The sequence below is a fragment of the Micromesistius poutassou genome (genome assembly GCF_964030765.1).
Source record: "Micromesistius poutassou genome assembly, chromosome: 6".
NCBI classification, from domain to species: domain Eukaryota; kingdom Metazoa; phylum Chordata; class Actinopteri; order Gadiformes; family Gadidae; genus Micromesistius; species Micromesistius poutassou.
In genome coordinates this window covers 14837904-14864253 of record NC_140276.1, presented here as the reverse complement: position 1 = coordinate 14864253, position 26350 = coordinate 14837904, and positions in this window count along the sequence as shown.

Genomic DNA, 26350 nt, shown 5'->3' with positions numbered 1-26350 from the left:
TTACGTGAACGATACCTTTAACCTTTATTCGATTGAAATGTGACTCTGAGCCTTGAGTTTGTGAGACTTTACTTAATAATGTGTTCTGTCAGCATAACATTTTACTTAATTATATATTCGGTCTGCAAAATATTATCAGACACAGACCCACCTACCACTGATAGCCGCTGTCACCCTCTGCACAGGCCTGTGGTCCCAGGCGGAGCGCCTGCTCAGCCCGCTCCTGTTAGCGCCGTTGATATCCGGGTATTAAGTTTAATGGGCTTCCTGAAATGACTCCGGCGAAAATCAATATACAGCTCAGAGGAGAGCTGCTCCACTCTAGCTGGACATGATTTCAACATTAAAATGAAGCTTGATGTAACTTTAAAGGGAATTGGTGTGACAGGAACCCAGGATTAAAAAGGATCCCCAGGCCCAGCCCTGCGGTGACTCAGCCCAGCCAGGTGAGCCTCCAAACGACTGCTTTGACCCCGAAGTGAGTCCGGCTCACTGGGACGACTCGTTATGAATGTGAAAGACGATCCGGGCCGCTTCTTCATACCGCTCCCCGAGGACTGCGGCAAGTCCATGATTGATTCAAATGACCGTGTGCGTCTCTTTGTGTGTGTGTGTGTGTGTGTGTGTGTGTGTGTGTGTGTGTGTATGTGTGCCTTTCTTGCCACACACACTCACACACAAAGGCAACAAAAAATAACTTCAGTGAACTTGGTATACATGGTCTTGGACTCACTCCAGTGACCCAAGAGAGACAGTGCATGATGTGTGTGTGTGTGTGTGTGTGTGTGTGTGTGTGTGTGTGTGTATACACCTGTGTGTATATATACATACACACAGGTGTATAGGTATGTATTTCAATCTATATAGGTATCTATACATCTATATATATATATATATATATATATATATATACACTTGCATGTGTGTGTGAGGGTGTTACAAAGAGGTGTTGAAAATCAACATGACCAGTCTGTATCCTCTGCCTTAGGGAATCAGCTGATCAATAATGCAGCAAACTGCAATACATCCACTCCGTCTCACATATACAGTGTTCACCCTGGAGTGTGTGTGTATGTATGTATGTGTGTGTGTGTGTGTGTGTGTGTGTGGGGGGGGGGGGGGGTGCGTGCCAGCCACACAAAATGCATTCATACAATCCATGCAGGCTCGTATCCGTCACCACCCTTCCTCTGTACATGTGTGCACGCCAACCCACGTGTGCACTCAGACGTATGCCACTCCAGCCGCCTGCCGGTGTGTGCAGTTTATTGGCATGCAAATCTATACAGCTTAGTGAAGCTTCATGGCTCGCAGCTACACCAGCAATGGTGCAGGTAAAACAAGAACTAGGGGCCTGTGACCTTGTCTCGCCTCTTTGGTTTGGTTTTCCTTTCTTCCCTCTTCTCTCTGCTTATCTCCTCTCTTCTCTCATACCTCCCCTCTTCTGTCTTATCTTATGTATTCTCCTCTCTTCTCCTCTCCTCTCTATTCTTCCTCCTCTCTCTTCCCCTCTCATCCCTCCCCTCCTCACTGCTCTCTCCTCTGATCTCCACGCCCCCCCACCCTCTCTCCTCCTATATTTGTCTCTCCTCTCCTCTCCCTCCTCTCTCTCCCTTCTCCTCTCTCTCCTTCCTCCTCTCTCTTCTCTATTCTCCTCTTGTCTCCCCTCTCCCCTCAGATTTGTTATCTTCTCTCATCTCTTCTATTCTTACATGTCATATCTTTCCTGTCTTGGATAGCACACCATCTGCACCATGATAGTGTGTGTAGTGTAGGTTCCCAAAAAGAGCAAATTGAGGTTATTGAATTATTGTTGTAATGATGAATTAATCTGGTTGAAGGCTCCTTGGCAACGCAGAGGAAATATCATGTTCCCCCCCACGTCACATGGTCCGCAAAGATGGGGATTATCTTACGTTTGCTCACTGCAGCTCTGAGGAGGCAGACAGAGGGAGAGAGAGGAGGAAATGGAGATGAGAGAGAGAGAACACACAGAACTGCAGAACCCTCCCTTTTCCTCCCTCTCCCCTCCGTCTCCCCACCTCTTTTTGCTCCCCTCTCTATCTCCATGCGGTGATGAATGAGGGAACCCACCGTAAATCTGGGATGTTTGGACACACACGCACACAAACACACACACGCACACACTCACACGCACACCCCCCCCCCCCCCCCCCCCACACACACACATATACATAGAAAAACACACTTAAACACACATAAGGACCCCCCCCCACACACACACACACACACACACACACACACACACACAAACACAAGCACACACAGGCCCATACATTAACACATGCACAGACACATGCATAGACAAATAGGTTCATCCATAAAGAAAGACACACCTACACATCTGTACAAACACACAGTGTGCTGCCCTATCTGGGCTGTTTGGCTCTTTATAAATGAGCTCTGCTGTACAGGGAGAGCTGCAGTGGTGATGCAGCAGAAATCAGGACATGGTGACACATACTCAACGCACCCGCACGCACAAGCACATGAACACACACACACACTCTGACACGCACGGACACAAGAATACACATGTCACTATGGACAGGTCACTGCCGTGCGCAGAGGTTAAGGCTCCAAAGAGTGATGGAAGAACCATCAGAGCACCGCGGCTCCGTGGGCGTGCAGACTCAACAACAAAAACTGAAGAGAAAAAAAAAAACACATTCAAAACAGGAACACAAAAATGCAATATCACGTCAACTGAAATGTGCATATGAGGAGTAAAGCATATGGTCACCTGCTTACACAGCTCTCTCCAATGCTTCTCCAATCTCTCTCTCTCTCTCTCTCTCACACACACACATATTGAAGCAGTGTGATTCCTGGGACTGGATAAAGGTGTTTTTGAGTATCCTCTTTCAGTCCTTGTAAATAATTAACTGCCTCTGTATGCTAATACGGAAATGAACGGTCAGAAGCTTTCAGAGGATTTAAAAGCATCCCCAGACCTCCAGGACTTCTTCATTGGCTGCCCTATTAATAACTTGAACAACAACTATCATCCTTCAGCTCTTAGACATCTGATCCAACAGCGGAAACTCCTGATAAGATAGGTGACTGGCTGTAATTATAGGAAATGACTCTGTGCCAACTCACCCCCTGCACACACACACACACAAACGCGCAGACGCACACATACGTGCATGCACACGCATAGAAACGCATATACACACAGAGACACACACACACACACACACACACACACACACACACTCGCACACACACACGCATGCATGAACACACACCTCTTCATAAGTGGCTTGATCCCTCGTTTAAGGCCCTGATCCGTGAGAAATGTGTAACAGGCTCTGCAAGACACTCCCTCTCCTTGGACCAATGACGGCACGGTTCAAAGCAATAACATTTCTCAGAGTTCCAGTCGAGACGATTCTGAAGGTTAAGGTTCCAGTGTCTTCGTCTGTGGTCCATTATTTAATTTCCTGTTTACTGAGGCCACTTGCTGTTGTCATAACAGAGTTGGGCACGGATGACAACATTGATTAGGTTTTTGGGGGTGAATCCAGTCACTGGCTAAATGTCTTACACGTAATATTACTATTCATAGTAAATTCTGCCTGGGACATTTAGGCAGCTATTGACTGCATGACGGCGTACAGGTACAAAATGACCGAGGTGAGAGGCTAACAGAGATCTGTGAATAACCATAGCGACAGGTCCAGGATCTGCTTGTGGCCATGGCAACCGAGGAGAACCCAAGTGGCGTTTCTAAAAAAAGGCTGGTGAATACTGCAACCCACTGCAGTACGCTGGAGCAAGAAAGTGTGGAAAAAGTGTGTGCGCTTGTGTGTGTGTGTGTGTGCTTGTGTGTATGTGTGTGTGTGTGTGTGTGTGTGTACGTGTGTGTGTGTGTGTGTGTGTGTGTGTGTGTGTGTGTTTGTGTGAGTATGGGAGAGAAAGAAAGTTGTGTGAAAAGTTGAGGGAAGGCAAACAAAATGAGAAAAGATATAAGTTTGCCAGCAGGGAATGAAATAAGGAGATTTGGAGGAAGGGGGAAAAGGAAATGAGAGCTAAAGCGCCGGTTTGTTTGTGAGGGAGGGAGAAGAGCGATAGAGGGAGGAAGGGTTCTGTATGGAGACAGAGGGTCTGCCGGGGGTCTCCAGAGAGAGTTCATCAGATGACGTGGTGGGGAACCTGGGGACGAGGCCGGACACGCACCCTGACGATGGCCAGAGACATCCGGGGAGAAACTAGCTGAACATGGCTCTTCTAGCGTCGGAAGCTCCGGATCCTAGGAGATAGGCCGGGCAGCCGGGGGCCTTCCGGGCCCTTCCTCTCTTGTTAATCACGCAGAGGCTCCTTTTCATCACCCCTCTGTCTCTATACTAGCCCTACTTTTAACTCTTCTATCGTAACTCCTCTTTAGCACTCTCTCTATTAATCAAGAGCAGGCTGCGAGTACCACTAAAGCCCTTAAGTACTACTACTACTCTCTCTCTCTCTCTCTCTCTCTCTCTCTCTCTCTCTCTCTCTCTCTCTCTCTCTCTCTCTCTCTCTCTCTCTCTCTCTCTCTCTCTCTCTCTCTCTCTCACACACCCTCAGTTATGTATGGGTGAATCTTGTTTTTGCTAAGGAGTCTTTAATTCAACAGCTACAGTTTACATTCTTACAGTTGTATCCACACTTTGTTTGTGTTTATGTCCTGACACAACAAATGTCAGGATGTTGTGAAAATGTCATACCTGCAGTATTTAGTATACAAATATATATATATAATTTTTTTTTTTTCTTGCATTATCACTATGTGTGTGTGTGAGTGTGTGTGTGTGTGTGTGTGTGTGTGTGTGTGTGTGTGTGTGTCTGGCAAACACAAGTCTTGGCGTCTTTTCCTTTGGAAGATCTGCCTCTTTGTCTCTTTCTCTGGCACAGCTGAGTGATTGTATACTTAGGATTCAGGAGTGGCCTGATATGAAGACATATCCCATTACTTCTCTGGAGCTATAAAGTGACTAGCTAACACATGAGGGTTGTCATAATATGGCAATATGGCTTTGCATGTTTGTTTAAAGGGCTTTACTGCGTTGGTCGCCTGGAGTCATGGGGTATAATCATTCGCCAGAGAGAAAAAAACGTGAGCACTTCAGAATCAGATTTGTAATCTCTTTTCGATTCGGCCGAGCACATTTGCACACAGGAGGAACGTGACAGCGTGTTGGAGACTTGCTTGGTGGAAAATAAACTACAATTTATTGTGACAATAGCGAGAAGAAGAAATTAAATATGAAATATTGATAAGAAAGGTTCCCGCTCTAGAATGTTAACGCCGCAGCCTTCCTCCCACGCGTGGAACGGTGGACCTCAACAGACTGATTAAAGTCTGAGAACAGCCAGGCCTGGGGGGTTATTTACCAGTATTCTGGTTTCAGGTTCATATTACTGCGATAATCACAATGCTTAAATAATACGTTTTATATTTTTTTCAGAAAAAGGTACAAAAAACGTTTCATGTATATTTAAAAGCATATTTTCTATTTATATTAATACGTGTTGTTTTTTATTGCATTGAAATAAGTGATGCCATAACCCTCCATGCTATTCACGGTTCCATTGAGGACTCATAATTGATCAGAGATGGATTCATATATATTTCAATATATTATTTCACTGGCATAATTAATTCAGAAGTGCTAAGCGGCAAGTGACAGGAGAAATGAGACGGGGACGTCTTCAGAAGGTCAGCAGGGAAGCGATGCACTGCAGTGGGTCCTACGTAATATTCAATTATTAATAGAAAATGCTGCTCATTTGTCTGGAACTGTGTTTTGGTTTGTGTGTATGTATGTGTGTGTGTGTATGTACAGTATATGTGTACGTGTATGTGTATGTGTGTGTGTGTGTGTGTGTGTGTGTGTGTGTGTGAGTGTGTGTGTGTGTGTGAGTGTGTGTGTGTGTGTGTGTGTGTGTGTGTATGTGTGTGTGGACGTGTATGTGTGTGAGTATGTATGTGTATGTGTGCGTGAGTGTGTATGTGTCGTGTGTGTGTGTGTGTGTGAGTCTGAGTGTGTGTGTGTGTGTGTGTGTGTGTGTGTGTGTAAAGAAAGTGCTTTAAGGGGAGAAGATAGGGTCATGCGGTCTTCCCATCAGGTTGGACAGTTGTTTGGCTGACCTTTTCAGTCCATTTACCAAAATAAGATTGTTAAAGATTGCTGAATGTATTTGGTCCTTACAAACACACTTAAGATAATCCCATCATGTAGTGTCCCATAGAAAACACTGCTCAGTTTGGCTTTGACACCACAGAGGACAAATGTCACTCTCTTTATCCGTTTACTTGTTATTTTTCGCCAAATGCACTAGAAAGGTCAGCCTTTCTAGTGGTCAGACAAATAGGAAATTTGACAGAATGACTTGACTCATGAATACCTGCATATCCGGTCCCCAGTCACAACACACACACACACACACACACAAACGGCTGACATTTAGAGCCATTACGAGATTCCCAAAGAAAGAAACAACACAGTCACCATATTAAGCAAAGGAAAAAAGAAGGAGACATTCTACTTAAAATAAGTTCAAGTGTATGTAGAACGTAAAGCAATGACAACGGAACACTTTTGAAAAGCCATTTTAGCCAAAGTGTATAATCAAAGGGGAACACAAGCATAACAGTGAAGCAGAACCATTACTCCATGTTGCCTCTGTGATTAAACAGATCGGGGGGAACGGAGAGAACAGAGCATGCACCCTGAGGGGGCCGGAGTCAAACTAAATGACACCTTGCATAACCTCTGGATAGAGGGACACACACACACACACACACACACATCCTCTCTCTCTGACACGCACACACACACACACACACACACACACATTCTCTCACACACACACACACACACACACACACATATCCTCAAACACACACACATACACACACACATCCTTTCTCTCACACACACACACACACACACACACACACACACACACACACACATCCTTTTTCTTTCTCTCACACACACACCTGCACTAAAAGCCCTCTTATACAACCAGACGGGGAAGAGAAGGATACAGGGTATGCACTCTTTGCCGTGTGTCCATTTTATTGCACTCTGGCGCACGTGCACTCACGCATACACACACACATCACACCCTGTGACACAATCACCACCTCCACAAACCTAAGCCTGACACAAGAACAAGCACAGACACACACACACACACACACACACACACAGATAATCGAGTTGCTTCCCTCTTGTTTCACACACCTGCAGACTCTGCAGAATCTCCTCCTCCTCCTCCTTGTCCTCCTCTCAGAAATGGGTTGCCTCTCCATTGTTTCCCCTCTTCCTCCCTCTTTCTGTCGTGAGGATTTTTCAGCCCTAATGACGAGGAGTGTGAAAAGCCACTGACCTAATTCAGCCGGCAGCATGTTCACCGCTCACATTGTGCTGTAAAATGGAGCGGAAACAGGGCAAAAAAACAACCCAAATCACAAACAGCTCCCAACAATAAAGACACTCGCTGGTGTAATGAGAAACACAGCACTTTGCTGAACGAGCAAATGCACAAAACATAAAAAGTGTGTTTGAGTGTGTGTGTGTGTGTGTGTGTTTGTGCTTTTGTGTGTGTGTATGATTACAATGTGGGGGCTCTCCTGAGCCCGTCGGTTTCATGCAGTAGGTAATTTAAGAGCCTCGCTGGGGGGGGCTGGGGGCTAGGAGAAGTGAGAGCGAACGAGGGGGGGCGCTGGTCTGTCAGAAACAACCAACGGGCCCCTCTGGATGTGTGCTGGCCTCTGTCCAACCTCATGTGTCTTTGTGTGTGTGTGTGTGTGTGTGTGTGTGTGTGTGTGTCTTTGTATTTATATATTTGTGTGAGTGAGTGAGAGAGTTTGTAAGAGAGAGATAGTTTGTAAGAGAGAGAGAGAGAGAGAGAGACCCTTAATAACCTCCCAAATGACTCGACAGCTGTCGCTGAACTACCTCCTACAAGATGCTTTCTGGCTAACTTGGATTCAGCCCAGACTTAAGAGAGAGTGTGTGTGTGTATGAGTTGCCTTGCTGTGGGATGAGAATGTAATCTGCTATCTGGGATGTTCCTTAAAAGAAACATCAGGTTCAGGTGAACATGATGGTTTTTATCTTCCTCTGCACCTGTTTACAATCAAACACAACCAGCATTGATCCAGAGCCTCGTGCGGCGGAACTTAATTGTCACACAGAAACAAGTCAACGAGTCAATACCCACCCGGTGACTAGGCGATTATGGGACAGGACAGGACAACAGCAGGTCAACTGTCTGGATGGCACAGAAGTGATAAAACAATTTTAAAAGAGTAAAACGTAATAAAAAAGAAATCAATGTAGGGTAGTGGAAGCACTGAGATGTTTATGAACTCCCCCCCGCCCGCCGCCACACCCTCACTATACATTCTGCAGTACTTTGCACTCCAGAAGTCTGAGACCTTGCTGTTTAATGGGGAGCACAGCCAGGGATACAGGGAAGGCTCAATGCTGGCCCTGATGAGGAGTGCTGCAGATATAGGGGGGATGCACACCTTATTATATACTGCAGGAGTTGCTGGGATTTCATGCCGGGGAACCTGCTTAGCTTAGGGCCCAGGTGAGGTCATGTGTGACGTGTATTTCATCAACATAGACCCCATAGCTGAGGTTCATAGACCACTCTTTTCATCTATCCTCATTAGGAGATAAGTTGTTTGTGTGTTGTGTGTGTGTGTGTGTGTGTGTGTGTGTGTGTGTGTGTGTGTGTGTGTGTGTGTGTGTGTGTGTGTGTGTACTACCACCACCCTCGCTCCCAGATCTGTATGCTGAGTGCATTGTCGATTCTGGTGAGGTCGACCCCTGTTGTGTTAACCAGCAAACGTAAGCATTTATACACATTAATAAGTCTTGTTGTCACCCTGGACCCCTGGAGTACAAGGCACTGAGCGATGCAAGTTTGCTACATAGGATTGGGAGGTCGATTGATGGTTTTTCTATACTGAAATACAGTAACACCTGATATAAAGCCAGGAACTGACGGGATGCGGGGGCACAGCTTCTGAGCAAGGTGGAGAGGTCAGTGTTACAGCCTGACAGTTGTCGAAGAACGCACGGTCGCTGATCTGCATTCATTCAGTCATTGAGGTGAAGCCACATACAGAAGGAACACGCTTGCAGCCAGACCGCTCCCATCATGTGAGTGTTGTCCTCGAATGCCCGCCCACATGCGACTACGTTTTCTGGTGTTGCAACGCTACCCATGGATGTATAAAGTACTAGAGACCCAGACTTGAGTAAAAGTACAAGTACTATATCAAAAAAATGACTTGAGTAGAAGTTGAAATGTTCTTTAAACATCACACTACATTAAACATAAGTGGAAGAACTAAAGTATTCCGAATGTTTTTTACTTTAGTATTTCAAGTAGTTTATTTTCAAATTTGCTACTCAAGTACTGAAAGTACAAGTATTGTGTGATTCGATATGAATAGTCTTTTACTCAGACAAAAGAAAACATGGACTTCAAGTAGGGCCAGGAGTGGTCTCTTTCATCACCCTCACCACGATCATTCAAAGAACTTGAAGGTGTTGAAGGTGTTGAAGGTGGTGTTTCTGGGTCTTGCATCTCGAAATAGACTAACATTAAGTGTTCTCAATGCATGCAAGCAGCAGAGAGAAAGGCGGAATGGGAGCATGCAGCCTTCTTATATACAGCTTGATCGCTTGCTTCACCCAATGATGAGCCAGCTTCATCAAACCTGGTGACAGAGCCATCTACTGCTCTGGCATTGATACTATGGGTTTGATATGATTTCTAACATTTTTATAATTGTAACGAGTAACAATCCATCACATGAAAAATGTATCAGAGTAAATGTATTAAACTCATCAAAAATATGTAGTGAAGTAAAAGTGGGAGTAGGAGAAAAAAAAGACAGATACAGCATTTTAGTACAGTAGTGAAGTAGTTCTACTTCGTTACTATACATCTCTGAACACTACCCATGGATGTTGTGTGTGTAAAGAAGTGTTTTCTATTGGGATGGCACAAGACAGACAGGCCTTGGCTGTTTTTGTTGTCTTGTCTTTTTTATCCCTAAATAATAAAGGCAGCATCACTCAGTGCGTTTACATGACACTCAAGAAAGTCGACTTATTGGCTTAGTCCAACTATGATTGGATTACTAAGATGCATGTATACACCTTAGTTGAGCTATACTCGAATCTAATTGGGTTACTCATCGTCGAATTTAGACCCCTAGATAATGTGATTCATAGTCGAGTTAAGCATGCATGTACGGAGTCGAATTGGATTATGTGTTGAATCGCGTTCTGCATATGCTTGAGATCTTTTCTCGGGGCCGTGAGCCGGAAGTAGAAGGAGACGATAGTCGTGTTGTTGTTGTCGCCGTCGGAAAAATGAGAAACAGCGATTTATTTTAAAAGGTGGCGCAGAAGATGGAGGAAGCCGGTGAATGAAGTTACCCCCTATAAAAATTGTGTCCCGGCCGCGGGAGTGCGCATGGCATGCATTCATTAAAGGTGGAAGCACACAGACACTATGCTTCGAGTCATTAACAAGGTTGTAAAGTAGTAACATGTCTCCCGACATGTTTACGATCTTTATTAATTCCTTGCGATGCGGCGGGGAATGCCGTATACGGACGGGCGGCGGAGGGGCTGCTCCGGTGGGAGAAAGATGTTTTCAGTAGACAGCAGTCAACTCACTTCAGATAGGCGATTTATTTAAAAAGCTGGCACAGAAGATGGAGGAAGCCGGTGTCGTGCCAATGTAGTTACCCCCTATAAGGAGTGTATCATCATCAACATGCATTCAGTACACACTACACTTCAATTTCACCCAAGGTTGAAATAAAAGTACATGTTTTTCTAAATGTTTCTCATCAACAAGGTTGTAAAATAACTACGATCTTTATTCATTCATTGCGCCGCGGCCGAACTGACAGGGGTATTCTCTGATATTATGAATCTTACAGACTGCGTCGGGTTCTCCGACTCTCTGGTACTTCCACAACAAGTAAAGACTCCTAATGGGGTTTATCTCGACCATGGGGTAAAAGGAAATGGGGGAAATTAACTTTGGCTTTGACTCTCTGAAGTCCAGATTGAAACAAACATGGAGGAGAAAGCGATGTACTGACAGACAGCTGTCAGTTCACTTCGGGTCCATATAATTTCTCCGACACTCCATTGTTTCGACCTTTCGGTCGTATGCGGACTCCTCCGCCGGCAGAGCAGCCGGAGGAGTACGCATACGACAGAGACAAAATGATATGGACCCGAAGTGAACTGACAGCTGTCTACTGAAAACATCTTTCTCGAATGCCGCGAGTTTGTTGTTGCTGGTGACGTAAAGAGGTCAGCCGGTGGCTCTATTACCACTAGTTGAAATGGGCACAGCGCCACCTATCGTACCGGGGCATGACACGCTTTGGCCAATGAATCGACTTACTCACCGCCATGTATATGTGGACAATTGCAGTTGTCCAATTGAGGAGCATAGTCGAACTATGGCTTTAATCTAATTAAGCTGTGCATGTAAACATACTGACTCTTCTGTCAGCAGTGGCTTCTGATTTGCATGCGTGTGTGACCAAAGATTAAGTGGCCCTCTCGCCGTCTATGCTTGCATGCAATTGTGTGTGTGTGTGTGTGTGTGTGTGTGTGTGTGTGTGTGTGTGTGCATGCATGCGTGCACACGTGCCTGTGTGTGTGGGATGATCTACTTGCTGACAGTGATGTCCTCATTATATTCCTTGATGCAATCAATCTCTGCACAGTTTTTGCACGCTCAGCCAAATTGCCGTACGAGCGACATATTCCAATCAGAAAGGTCTTGTAATGCAGCATGGTTCCTTTGGGCCATTCCTTCTAAAATACTTCCTTGTATTGTACCCTTGGGCATGAGTCCTCTATTTAGAAATTAGAGACACGTGGTCTGGTAAGGTAAGCCTCGAGGTACACTTGTGTGAAGTAACCCCCGTGTCTCCTCCCACTCCGGTTGCAAAGTAATCAGCGAAGTTGAGCCTGGAAAATGTAGAACTTGTGAAAAGAACCATGTGGAAGTATGGCTTTTGAAATTCAACTATTTTCCTCTAACATTTACACAAAAGCCAAACCAAAAGGCCCTTATAGTGTCACTGTTGTTGGCGGTATGGGGGTCTCCAAAGACCCCCACTCTGCAGTGCAGACAAATCCCAGAAGCGTATTCAGTTATCTGGTGAGGTATGAATTCAACTCCATTAAAGCCGGTTCCCTCAGCACATTCAGCAACACGTTTCACAGACCGCTTCCTTATAGTCATTTATCATCATTTTGACTTTCAGGAATAAACCTTGCATATAGTGTTCAGTTCCTTAGTTCACTTCCAGATGAATATTTGTACAGACGAATATTAAACATGCACAGGAAGAACTCTGGAACTGGTCGTTCTTCAAATCATGACAAACTGTGTAATGCCTGATGCAGGATAGACATTTATGTATGCAATGGGAACTGAACTGTTGTTGAGTGTTCCTGCTCTCAGTTCAACGGACACACAGTTACGATTGCATGTGTTCTTGTCTTTGATCACATCTCAGAGAAGGCCCAAGCAAAGCCCTCTAGGGGGACTCAAACAAAAGTGTTTTCTGACATGTGTCAGTGACACCCACTCCACCTGCTCCTTACTGTACGAAGGAACAGCAAAACTATTTCTGTTGTCATATGCAATACTTGTTTGGTTGTACCCCCATCTCTAGTGATTGCTCGCTATTTACGAGATGCTTGGAAAAATAACTTTTGCTCTTTCAAGTTTTCCCCTTAAAACAGCAGCTGTTTGTTTGCACTGTTTCCTCCATCTCATGTTATTTTGTGTTCCTTCAGTAGAAAAGTGCATCAGTGCAGGATTCAAGCGCTCACACCATTATTTGGAAGTGCTGTAGTTTCCCTCATGTTTGGCTGGTTTTCGGCAAAAGTGCAGGGTCGGTCTAAGAGCACAGCCGGCCTACTTACTGGGACATTACTTATGCGTACTTAAGATTTTCCTGTCCTGTTTTGTTTTGATAATTATTAGAGATTTGGTTTAGTGCTCAAATATTCACCATATCTCAAGGTTGAATCCGTTGGATCCGTTTCAGGTATTTTGTTTCAGGTATTTTGTGAGCTGTTGTTGTTTCTGTAAGCACCCACCAGTTTATAATTCTATATTCCCTGAGGTGTGCTTTGGGCCACTATCTGCACTCTCGCTTTAATATACTCTTTACTGAGTCTCTCCACACAACAAGTATATTTTAATCAAAACCATCTCTTTTACAGGATGCAATAACTCCAGCAACACTCTCAGAATATAAAATGATGATACACCATCGCACAAATTCATAGACAAAGACATACATAGAGACCTAGTTATATAAACCTGAATATCTTCACACATGCAAACATGTACACCGTTGTTCAAGCAGATCGACTTGATTATAATTCAGTTTGTACAACAATGATTTATATTCTTGGTAACGCAACCTGATCACATATTCAGTTCGACTGATACGCTTTGAGTTTATGCTTTAGGGATGGCCATGGAGTATCACAGGTAAAAATACAGAGCTGGTCTTTGAGATTAATGGCCATCAACGGCCCCCTGACATGGTTAGGAACCACAGGAATAGCTCATAGACTCCAACCAGTTCTGCAACATTAGCTTCCCTCTCCTGGAAATAACACAAGAGAGAAAATAATAGGTGAATTGGGAGGTTTCGTATTAGGATGTTTCCCCGGGATAGCAGTTGCACATTAAATAAAATGCTCCCATAATTGGCTTTACAAGCGGTCTGATTTGTTTATGGACGGGTAAAGTGGAGTCACGAGGATCTGAACGCTCAGGTCGGCCGAGCGTCTACGACCAAACACATTTTAATGAAAGATTAAGGGCTTATGAAATATGTGAAATGGTGCACGGCTATCCCCAAAGGGTTACTGCTGGGCCTGTTGTTCCGAGCTTCTGATCATGGTGATGCACCGCGAGGCCTCTGTCCTCAGCTCCTAATCCATCTGGCCAACAACCCTCCATGAGGCTGAGCCCAAAAGTCACCAGTGATGGAGTGGGGGAAGCTTTTGACCGGTGTACATCCACCACTTAGGTACCTGGTGACACCATTAAAAGTGTTCACCCACACCAGGAGGGTGTCTGTGAATGACCCACGGAATGACAATTGGCAACCTGTTGAGAACTTACACGTGGACTCTCTCACTCTACACCTTGACACGCACACACACACACACACACACACACACACACCCACACACACACGCACACAATTGGCAACCTGTTGAGAACTTACACGTGGACTCTCTCACTCTACACCTTCACACGCACGCACACACACACACACACGCACACACACACATACAAATGGTAGATTTTTTTAGTCCACTTTCAACACCCTGTGGTGCACATGAATACATTCTTCTTCTGCCCTCTATCTTTCTGACACACACACACCCTTACACATCAGATCCTACCATTGACTACCTTTGGCCGCCTGCAGAGTAGAATAATACAGACCTTTTCCCCTGCTGCTCTCCTGCTCTCTCATCCATACGCACACGCACACACACACGCACACACACACACACACACACACACATACACAGACACACACACACACACACACACACCACACAACTGCGCCATTGACAGCCTGTGACAACCTGTGGTGCACATAAATATGGACCAATTATTTTTCTGACAGTCTTTTTATTTTCTATTATTTTCTTGCATACAGACAACCTACACACACACACACACACACACACACACACACACACCAGGGATTTTTTTATCTGCACATGCACTTTCACACACAGTTTAAAACATTTGCAGTCAAAAAGAAAGTCTAAGAATAGCCGAAAGGCCACCCTGTTGATTCTGGTCCCTGTGATGAGCATGGAGCGATGGCTTTAATTCATGAGTTCTTCCTTCTCCACCAGTCCACTAGCTGATGACATTCATAATACAAATCAATTGGATTACCTTTGTTTTGCCATTCTGTATAACAAATATAGAAAACATACAACATTTTTAGTAGTTTGTTCTTTTAACCGTTTGGCCATATACATACAGTACATCCACGACTTAACCCAAATGTATTGTAGTTGAGGAACTTTAGAGCACAGTGCATAGAGTGGGACTTATACACGTTGATGTGGAACTGCATCAGCTTCCCAACACACAATGGGACGCCTCCCATTTCTAGATTCGGTAGATCTGACCCCAACTCCTCCCTGGCAACCCACCTACAGGCCCAAACGGTGCCCCTCTAGCTCTCCAGTCGTCCACGCCTGTGAGGCGTGCCAGGCACTGAGCATCCCATTCCTCACGTCACGCTCACCCAATGAGCCCACGCTACACAGCACCTCTGGTGCAGCAGTCGGGAGGCTTGCTTCAACATAGTACTGCTCCAATTTGTCTGCTCCTTTCCCTGAAATCCCTGAAAATGAGCCGTGAAATACTGGCTACCCTGTGGTTCCCACGATGTTACATTCAGCCTGAACGCCCCTTAATTGTTGTGTCTAGGGAGTGCTCGGTAACGCTTTACACAAACAAAGTGTGCTTGTTACACTATAGTATGACATTATTTCACATGTAATAAGCAACATCACACCCTGTTACATTTTAACCACGGCCTACAAGGCAGGTAAGGCATTGTTGTTACTTGTTGTGTTTGTATTGATACCGGAAAGGTTGCAAACATGTGGAACCCATTTATGAGAATATGCAATTCAACAATAAGATGTAACACTTCCGACGATACCACTGTCATGATTGTGGTCAGGTGCTGAGTTACATGCTGGTATATGTGAACATGTCCGTTAGGCGGACATTGTTGAAAGAATGGGACTGGTTAATAGGAGGTTAATAGCATTGTAACAATGTTGTGCAACGGTCTCATCATCACCATAGTGTGGAACTGAAAATGATGTTACATGTGTGTTACGTGTGTGTTACTACAGTGTAATTATACTGTGTCTGTACTTTGAAGTGTAGCCGAGTATGTTAATTATAATCATGTACCAGCAGGCAACAGTGGGGCCATCTGAGGTGTCCCAATAGATCCTTTCCCCAGAGATATCAATGTGGAACCAACACAGGTGTCCCTCAGTACACTGATGATGGCTCTGGTCGCTGTCTGTACCAGGGCACGGCTAGCAGACTTCTCTTTACTAGGTTGGTCTACATTTACATTTACATTTAGGGCATTTAGTGGATGTTTTTATCCAAAGTGACACACAATAAGTACATTTGTCAGAAGAAGGTGAAACAATATATCAGTGTCGGTAAAGTAAGGATGTTCATAGAACCAAGTGCAAAGCACTTACAATCACTAGGGGAACCCATTCCCTGTATACAACCCAGATAGCTAGGATAAGATGCTACACAAGTACTTTTTAAAATTGTATTTATTTATTGGTCTATTACCCTGATGAGAGGGACCAAGGGTAGCTGCGAGCGCCACGTCACTATACGCTAGCTCAACACAGTACTGGAATCCATTCCATCACTGCAATGCACAGGATATTTAAAAAGAATCAAATCTTCTCAGCCTCTTCTCTTTTTTTCCCAATCTAATCTCATAGAATAAATGTCAATCACAGTATTCCCAGACCCCCCCTGGTAACGCTTTCTCTCCTTCCAGAAATATTCACTGGCTCCCGTTGTGTAAGACCCACGCATGTGTAGTGTCACCCTGGAGATGCTCCAGCGAGCAGCTATTATTGGGGTATTGAGGCATTGGAAGGCTTGGAAGGGAAGTGTTCCATCAAGTGTGACCCACTTAACTGCTGGAGAGGCACCAAGGACCACCGTGGCAATTATTTAAACCCCTGCTTTATTATTCATAATTAGCAGACGCTGTATAGCTCGAGTGTGTGCTTGTGTGTGTGTGTGTGTGTGTGTGTGTGTGTGAGACGTTCGCCTGTGTGCGTGTGACACAAGCGTGTGTGCGTGTGTGTGAATTTCACACATGCACGCACACACACACACACACACATACGTGGCAGTATATCTAATTCATTGTACTCCTTGTTTATGATAGATATATAAACAATGAAGCTCTCTGAACCATTTAAACGGGGACTATGAAGGCAGTGGCCTGACATCGCCAGACCAAGTCTGGAACCTCTCAGTCCATTTTCAATTTCAAAGGACCGTTATCAACCACAGACCAAAAGGCCAACATGCCTATCTGAGCACCGGAACGTGTGCCAGATCAGTGGCAGCCATCAAGGTTGTTTTCAACAGCGCTCCCATCGGGCGGTCCACTATCATCATATTAACCCCGGGCTGATAAAGAGTAGATAAAGGGCTGTGATTGGTCCAACCAGGGCCAGGTCTGAGGGAGATCAGTCTGACCTAGAGGGGGCCAAATGCACACGCCAGAGCAAACAAAATATGTTCATCGAGGTTTCATTGTGTGTGTGTGTTTGTGTGTGTGTGTGTGTGTGTGTGTGTGTGTGTGTGTGCCAGTGTGCATGCGTGTGTGTGTGTGTGTGTATGTCTATGTCTACGTGTGATCATGCATGTGTGCCAGTGTATGTTTGTATGCAGACTGCTGTTTTTCTTATGTTTTTATGTGTAATTTTGCAGTTCTGTACCTGTTAACCTGCACCATCTGTCTGTATGTATGTGTGTTTCTGTAGGTGTGTGTATGTCTGCTTGTGTGCTTGGGTGGCATGTCTTCTGTACGTGTTTTCCTGTATGTGTGTGTGTGTGTGTGTGTGTGTGTGGCGTGTTGATGAGATGTTGTGCTCCCTAGCCTCCCCTTGGCTCATGAACAAGTGCAATGAAAGTCTCTTCACCGACCACCATTCTAGCATGACAAACAAGTACCAGCGGAGATCATGGCCCCCCTGTGTGTCTGCATGAGTATATGTGTGTGTGTGTGTGTGCGCGCGTGCGTGTGTGTCTGTGTGTGTGTGTGTGTGTGTGTGTGTGTGTGTGTATGCGTCTCCGTTTGTGCATATGTGAATGTCTGCATGTGTGTCTGCATGAGTATCTGTGTGTGCACGCGTGAGTGTGTGTGTGTGTGTGTTTGTGTGTGTGTGTGTGTGAGAGTCGGTGTGTGTGTTTGTGTGTGTATATATGTCTCCGTCTGTGTATGTGTGCATGTCTGCATGTGTGTCTGCATGAGTATCTGTTTGTATATGTGTGTGTGTGTGTGTGTGTGTGTGTGTGTGCGTTCCGTTGTGGTGGTTGTGAGGGTGGTGGTTGTGTCGATGGGTGGTGTTCCAGGCCTCCCATAATTGTGGCTCTCCACCCTGACTGCTGTCTCTGAGGCTGCAGTAATTAGAGGCTGTTTTAATGAGACTAATACCACAATCCGGGCCCCCAGTTCTCTCCTCTAAATGATAAGAGCCCGAGTGATGATTAAATGTGTGTGTGTGTGTGTGCATACGTGTGCCTGTGTGTGTGTCTCTGCGTGCATTTGTGCGCACAAGGAGGCGGTTCTCAGTGTGTGTGTGTGTGTGTGTGTGTGTGTGTGTGTGTGTGTGTGTGTGTGTGTGTGTGCGTATGTGAAAGGGAAATGAGCACATCAAGGGAGGAGGTTGTGCGATGATGAAGTGTCGTGTAAAGGTAGATGCTGGTGTAATTAGGATTCACTTTAACTTTTATAAGGAAAAAGGCTGTTATGTTTGGGTGTCACATGGTGAGTTCTCATTTTCAACATGCTACGCACGTCTTCCATGTTGTTTATGGGAGTTTTATTTTTTCTCCTTTTAGGGGGCTAGGTTGAGGGGGTTGTTGAGGAGTGTATTCATCTCCAAACAGTTAGATATGGTTTCACCTCATTCTACATTTACATTTACATTTAGAAGATGCTTTTATCCAAAGCGACTTACAACTTATTTATACACACGTTCACACATCAACGGCGTAATCAACCATGCAAGGCGACAGCCAGCTCGACAGGAGCAGTGAGGGTGAGAAGTCTTGCTCAGGGACAACTCAACACTCAGCTAGGGAGAGGCCAGGGATCAAACTAGCAACATTCCAGATACCTTCCGGCAACCCTCCTGAGCTAAGCCAATCCCTTCTCTTCTCTCCCTTCTGTTATTAGTCCTGGTCCCTGCCAAACATCAGTCTCTATCCCTCCACTAACCTTATTTTGTCTTACAGCCCAACAACAAATCCCTCACAGACCAACAGATCTGGGGCCCATCTTTCCCAGAGAGGGTTTAGGTGGTTTGAGATTGGCTTTATTTGAAAAATGGTAATGTTAAATAGAGAATTCAAATATCCACAGAAGGACTGTGGTGGTTGTTTTGGGTATCCTGCGTGGAACCACAAATAATGTATTGAACTAGAAGTTATTTCCTCCACTGCATATTTGGGACAATGGACTGGAAGTTGATCATCTTGATCTGAACTACTACTTGATTTGATCCGTCTTCTTTCAGCGAGCAAACAAGGAGATAAACAAGAGGACCTCATCAGATCAAACTTCTTCAGGGTGTCATAAACATATGGCCTGTAGGTTATGGCCAAACACAGACCCGTGTTTAGTGTAACAGGAATGAAAACGGCAGGCAAGGCAGGAGCTGGAAATCAGTGGTGGAAGACAGCGCTGGGCTGAGCATGATGGTGGATGAGGGAGATGTCAAGGCCGGCAGGCAGATGAACTAACAGATAGGTGATGAGTGATCATGAGACAGTTATGATCAAAATAAATTTCAATTCAAGCAACAAGTAACAGGGGTGTCATAGGGTACCGTAGTTAGGCGGTCAATCAAGTTAGAGCAGGCGTAGCAGATATATTTGAGGTTGTTTATTCAACATGCTTAGAATGTCACATATGACATGCATCAAAACAAACAACCAGTCTTCTCTTATCTCTTCTCTCTCCAACACTGACATAAGCCAGCTAAAATAGGCTATCCAATGCCTAGCCCCACCCATAGGCCAAACCACAACCAAACATAAAACAATTTAATACAAACACATACTTCCACAGTCAGAATTAATCTGTAATAAATAATATACAATTGAAAGATAATATTCAAATATTATTTTTCCACAATGACGTACATCATCATACCAATAATTAATTATCCATTATATGGAATAGCCTAAACTGGCGCGTCGCCTGACATAAATACGGAAATGTAATGCAGACTTGCACCTTAATGCAAGAGAACTTTGGTGAGTATGACATGTATGTATTGTGCCATCAAACAATAAAAATTGAGCAGAGCTATTAAATGACTTGTGTGTGATTCTTAACTTGTGACTATAAAGGGTTGGTGAATGTCCTTGACAGGATAAACAGTAAACAAAATATAAGATTTGCAAATGTCCATACGATGTTTAAAACTGTCTGTAATAGTCGGCATCCATGTCGTGAGATCTTCATTGTGGTCCAGGCTGTTGGATGGATGGTGAGATAAAATTCTTCTTGCACTGCGAAAACACAGTGCAACAAGCACAAAGTGCTCCCTCCAGTCAGTGTCTTTACTCCTTCACAGCGAGCTTCACTGTGTGCAGTTCCCTGTTCCCAACGTCATCGTTCTACTCAGCAGGGGACAGTTGCTAGATGAAGAATGCACAGGGGTGAGGGTTTTGATCAGACACTGAGCGCTGGTCCGGAGAACTCCAACTCCAGGATCTGAATCATCATCTTACACAATAAGCTGAGAAAAAAAGGGTCTGGTTCGACAAAAACAGGGGCTGAAGTAAACAGCCTCTTTAGCTCAGTGCAGCATCGGCCTCAGGGTTTAAGGAAAAGTGGGTGGCTGAAATCTGCTATAGTCTTTGATGAACCTTCTGTTAAAGGTAGTGAAACCCAGAAACCGCTGGAATTGGTCCAGGGATTCCAGCAGTTTCTTATATGGGCCACTATGACACTTCCCAGGATCCTTCTTCAGCTGGCCATTCTCAATGATGTATCCAAGAAACCGTCTATAGTCAACACATAATTCACACTTCTCAGCTTGAAACATTTGTTTTCCAGCAATCTCTCACCTGTCTCATTTGTTGGATGTGTTTCACCGTGTTTCAGGAAAAGACGAGGATACCGCCAATACATGCATTGACTGACTGATCAGTCACGAAGGACATCATTAACAAGGGTCTGGAAGACAGCGGGTGTATTGGGTAAACTGAAAAGCATGACTGAATACTCTTAATGACCAAGACCTAGCTTAAAAAGGCCTTAATGCTATAGCTTTCTGAGATGTATTTAGCTAGGAAAATGAATGACCTACTGGAAGGGGGAGCGGAGACGGTGGATCTGAGGCCAGCTTGACGCCAACTCTGAGGTCAGCTCTGAGGCCTACGGTAACATGGGTTCTCCGACGCCTTGGAACAGACATGGTGGAAGGTGGTTAAAGCATTGCTTTAGCTTCATATAAATATATGCAGTACCGCTGTGTGGGGGTTTATTTTTGCCATCAATATACCTACTAAATAGAGTTTCTACAACGGGGCTGAACAGACGGTAGATATTGTGATATGACGACAGCGGATGGGGCCTTTAAGTACACAGATTGGGCCCATCTCTCCATTTATGGGAGGCCATCATCAGCTCTGATGATAATGGCTCAGAGAGGGACCCCGTAAGTTCCCTGGCATTTCATTAGGATCCCTCAATGTAGTCTGACAGGAGCCATCAACCCGGCCGTCCCACCTCACCGGTAAACGTGAGACGCTGTCCCGGTAAGGCCAAAAAACTAGATACACTAAGAGCTCCAGACTTGACACTGTATTGACTTGATTTAGAAAGCAGGGGAAGTTTATAGAACTGCATTAGGCTAAGAGGTTGGGGCCCCCAGCCCCAAGCACAGTGACTGAAGGACAAAGCGTTGCTCACACAGACCTTCTGAGTAGAAAGTGCAGGGCGGGTGTTGGTTAGTCAGTTGGTAAGACTAACAAGGCACTCTCCGGGGCGGGTGGAAAACTGCTGGCAACCAAAGCCTGATGAAGCACGACCCCCAATAGGTATGTTGTCAGTCAGATGGAAATAATAAAAGGGCTCAATGTGTGTCCAGAGAGGAAAATCTGATGAAACTTCACATTTCAAGAGTCATATCTGAGGCTTAGGCAGTGATCGGTCACCAGCTGCCTTTCAGAGGGACGTGAAGACAAGGCCAGTATCAACATCCCTACCTTCTAGACCTTTAGTCAGAACCCATCAAGGTCTGATAACTAGGGACACCTTGTCAACTATTGGATTCAAGAAGAGACAGAAGAGAGGCAGAGTAAATTCAGCACATTCCATGCTAGCTGTCTTCTAGCTCACTAGACTAGACTATATAAAACAATTGTCAGAGGAGAACAGCAGGCTAATCAGGGAGGAGGTGTCTATAAAGAGAGGGCCTGCCCCCCCTTCAAATCAAATTGAATTTGCATCCAAAACAGAGACAGACAGACACATCTAAAACCCTGAAATGTAGATGTGGGACTACTTGCAGTGGGACTGCAACCGAGGACTTCATATCCACGTGGACATTATGAGGACAAACACTGGGACTGGAGGTTGAAACAGAATTGATTAGAATTCGAAAATGTCATTTTTTATCTATTGTTTTGGTCTCTCAACAACACGTTGCTCATTGGAAAAAAAAATCTAATGGCCTTCGAGACTTTTGTTCCCCCTAAAGTTATGCAGGATAAATTGGAAAATACTTTTTTGACATGATGAGTAATGCATCAAATCAGGGACTCTCTTTTTCACCCCTGAACACCAAAGTTGTTCTATCCAAGAGCCTTCCTCACGGCAAATGGATCTCTACCACAACCTCCTCTTCATCAGGCGGTTGCTGTAAGCAGAGGAGACTAGCTTGCAGATTCTCTCCTCCATTAATTCTCTCCTTTCCTCTTCTTCTGTTGCTATGTGAGGCGCCACAAAGACATACAATGCATGTAGGCGGACCAACCTGCAGGCTCCAACACACACACACACACACACACACACACACACACACACACACACATACACACACACACACAGGAGTCCAGTGATGTATGCATTTGCACAAACACACAGAGACAGGCAGGTAATGTTTCCACATTATCAAGTCACCACCACCGTCTTCAGTGGCTTCCAGCTATTATCAATTTAAAGACTCAGAGACTCACACCGTAGAGGTCTGCATTGGTATCAGATTCCGGCAAGCACACCATCTCAAACACACATACACACACACACACACACACACACACACACACACACACTTTATTTTCAAATGCAACCTTTGGCTTCTTGTTCTTGAGTCCCTGTGAAATGTAGTTGATGTTACAAAATCAAGAGTGAGTGAGAGAGAGTGACCTTGACCTTGTACGCTGTCTTGCCTCTCTAATGATATAATGAAGACAAGTTTGGTCATCTAGCACATTTTCATACACAAGGCAGACTCAATGTGCTTCACGAAAAAATATGTCAGACAATCAAATAAAACAGGAGTTTCAAGCCTGCATAAAATACATTGAATAACTGGATCTTGAAGAGTCAATAGGACTTATGAAAAGAGGATTTTAAAGCATGCATGAAAGACATTTGCCGTCTTCCAATGTCATCAAAGTTATTAAGATACTATCGCAGTCCAACCCTCATATTTATTCATGAATAAATACATATTTGTTTTATCATCAACACTTACAACAGCCTTGCTGTCGTGACAGACCTACTAATCAACGCTTCGTCATTCAAGGACAGCAGCAGGAAGAAACAAACGCCATCCCATCTAGAGTCATGGAGATACCCAGAATGCATCAGCTATTAGAAAGACCAAATTACTAGCAAATCCTAAGATGACAGTGTTAGGGAGCTAGAGCAGGGAACAAAGCCTAGCGATGATTGGTGGTTTCATGTCCTAATTAGTTGTTCTTTGTGATAACATTGGTTTCACCACCCCTCTGCACTGCTCTCGTCAGTATGTTATATCTGGCAAATCTTTCTGATGACTTTCAAATGTTGAAGATGTTTCCTTCTAATCGAGACGACCCTTTGATAGAGTGGTTAGAAGGGTTATGTAGTACTATGTTGAATACTATATTACCAGTCTCTCATTCACACTCTATTTCACAATCATTAGTTTCAACTTAATATGATTTTTTTTAATTATATTTTTATATAATATATTTTATTTTGATCAAATAATACAATTGTTTTTTTCAGAGAGAGAGCAGGGGGAAGAGGGAGAAAGGCCAAAGATACAACCATTCACATAGCTGGTGAAGAAAACAACTAGTGGAATAGCATTAACTGACTGAGAGTGACGGAGAAATAATTTACAAATAATGATCATGGAAAATGCATTTTCCTGATTGATAAATTAAAGTATTTATCTATCTTGGGGAAGTTTTCAAATGAAACAAAAATGTTGCCTGCCAGGTGAGCTTCATTAATAATACAAATTGTTATTATTATACGTTTTTTATAGTTCTTTGAGCAAAGTGTGCGCTGCAGTCCTGAAGTCGGTCTTGTATGTTACACTCAAACAAACTCAACTTAGTGACATATCTATATATCAATCAAACTTTTTATTTGTATTTATAAGGCTTCTAATCATGTCCAATCAAAGACAAACCGTGTTATGACAAGGGCAGCACAACACCAGTGGAGAATTGCGCCAATCAACAATTACATTTCTATCCTAAGAAATGTCTTCATAGATGTTTGATACAGACAAGCAACACATTTCACCCTAGTTTGTTCACTAATTGGAAGGGTGCTGGAGTTGTTGCTTTGCATTTGTGTGTGTATGTGTGAGAGAGAGAGAGCGAGAGAGAGAGAGAGAGAGAGAGAGAGAGAGAGAGAGAGAGAGAGAGAGATTGTGCATTTACAATCTCGTATACAGAAGACAATCACATGCACTGACAAAATTAACAACAAGCTAACTTTCTCTTCCAAACATTTCAGACAAATGATTAGTTTGAAATAAAAACATACATATACAGAGACGGCATATGGATACAAACCACACACACACACACACACCGTCAGCTGGTGTGTGTGGACATTTAATAGGGCTAAAAGGCTTATGGTGTCATGTTAACCACTAGCCTTGTGATCCTGCATGGCAGAGCATGCAGGACAAATGTGGGATTTAAGTGTGTGTACTTATTTTTCAAATCTCCCCGCTGGAATGGCCACATGCATCGTGTGTGTGTGTGTGTGTGTGTGTGTGTGTGTGAGGGCGTGTGAGTGTGATGTGATGATGTGTTTGAGCATTTTGTGTGCATAATATATGTGCACAATATGTGTGTGTGTGTGTGCGTGTGTTTCTGGGTGTGTGATGTGACGATGTGTTGAGCATTTCGTTGTGTGCATTATTTTTGTGCGTGTGCGCATGCATGGATGCGTGTGTGCATGTGTATTCACCACACCCACAACCATACTGAATTGCGCAGCCTGATCTGGAATTAACTGGCATCAACTGTTCTGTGTCGCGATGTTCTGTGTGCTCCGTGTTCAAATGCGTGGCGGAAACCCTTCCACTGAGGTGCAGCAGCTGACACGGTGGCAGGGCGTTAACTCACATGACCTGTTGGTTGCTGAGAAGGAGGTCCTTCTTATTAGCCCTGTGATGTGAGACTCACATCCCTGCCTTAACCCAACAGTGGGGAGAATACTAAAGTAATAATGCTGGTCGCCGAGAGGGATTATGTTTTAAACATAAATTGGTCATTTGTTAATCTCTGATTACCTACCATCTGATAAAACATGCCACGCCTGGCAGCTTCTCTTTCTTCTGAGATTATCGCCGCCCTTTCAAGATTGTCATTTAGCTTTTGATGCCGTCGTTTGAGTCTCTCGGATACGGGGATATGAGGACAGATAGTCCATCATCTGCTCGTGCAGAACACAGATGGACTGTCATGACGTGGACCATGAGCTGCCTACAATGCCATGGGCGGGCATTGGCAGACCTCACTGATTCCCCAAAGATATCAAAGTTGTTGGGTTCTTTGAGTAGGGTGAAAGATCTTAACTGAATACTCATTCTAAATAGTGTGTTTATCAAGTGGTCGAGATAGTTGGGAGAGTTATGTGTTGTTTTTTTGAAAATGATGCACCCCCACCCCCTCTCTGCTGTGCGGCTTTGATTGTGTAATCCCTTCTTTCCTCTCAGAATGACCTTTTTAACAAAATGAGACTTACAGCATCTGTGCAGCACATTGGGCCTTCTGTGTGTGTGTGTGTGTGTGTGTGTATCTGTGTGTATCTGTATGTATCTGTGTGTGTTTGTGTGATTTTCCAAATCTATTCAAATGTTTGGCATGCCCGTGTGGGTGGGCATGTTTTGCAGTGTGTGTGTTCAGTGTGTGTGTGTGTGTGTGTGTGTGTGTGTGTGTGTGTGTG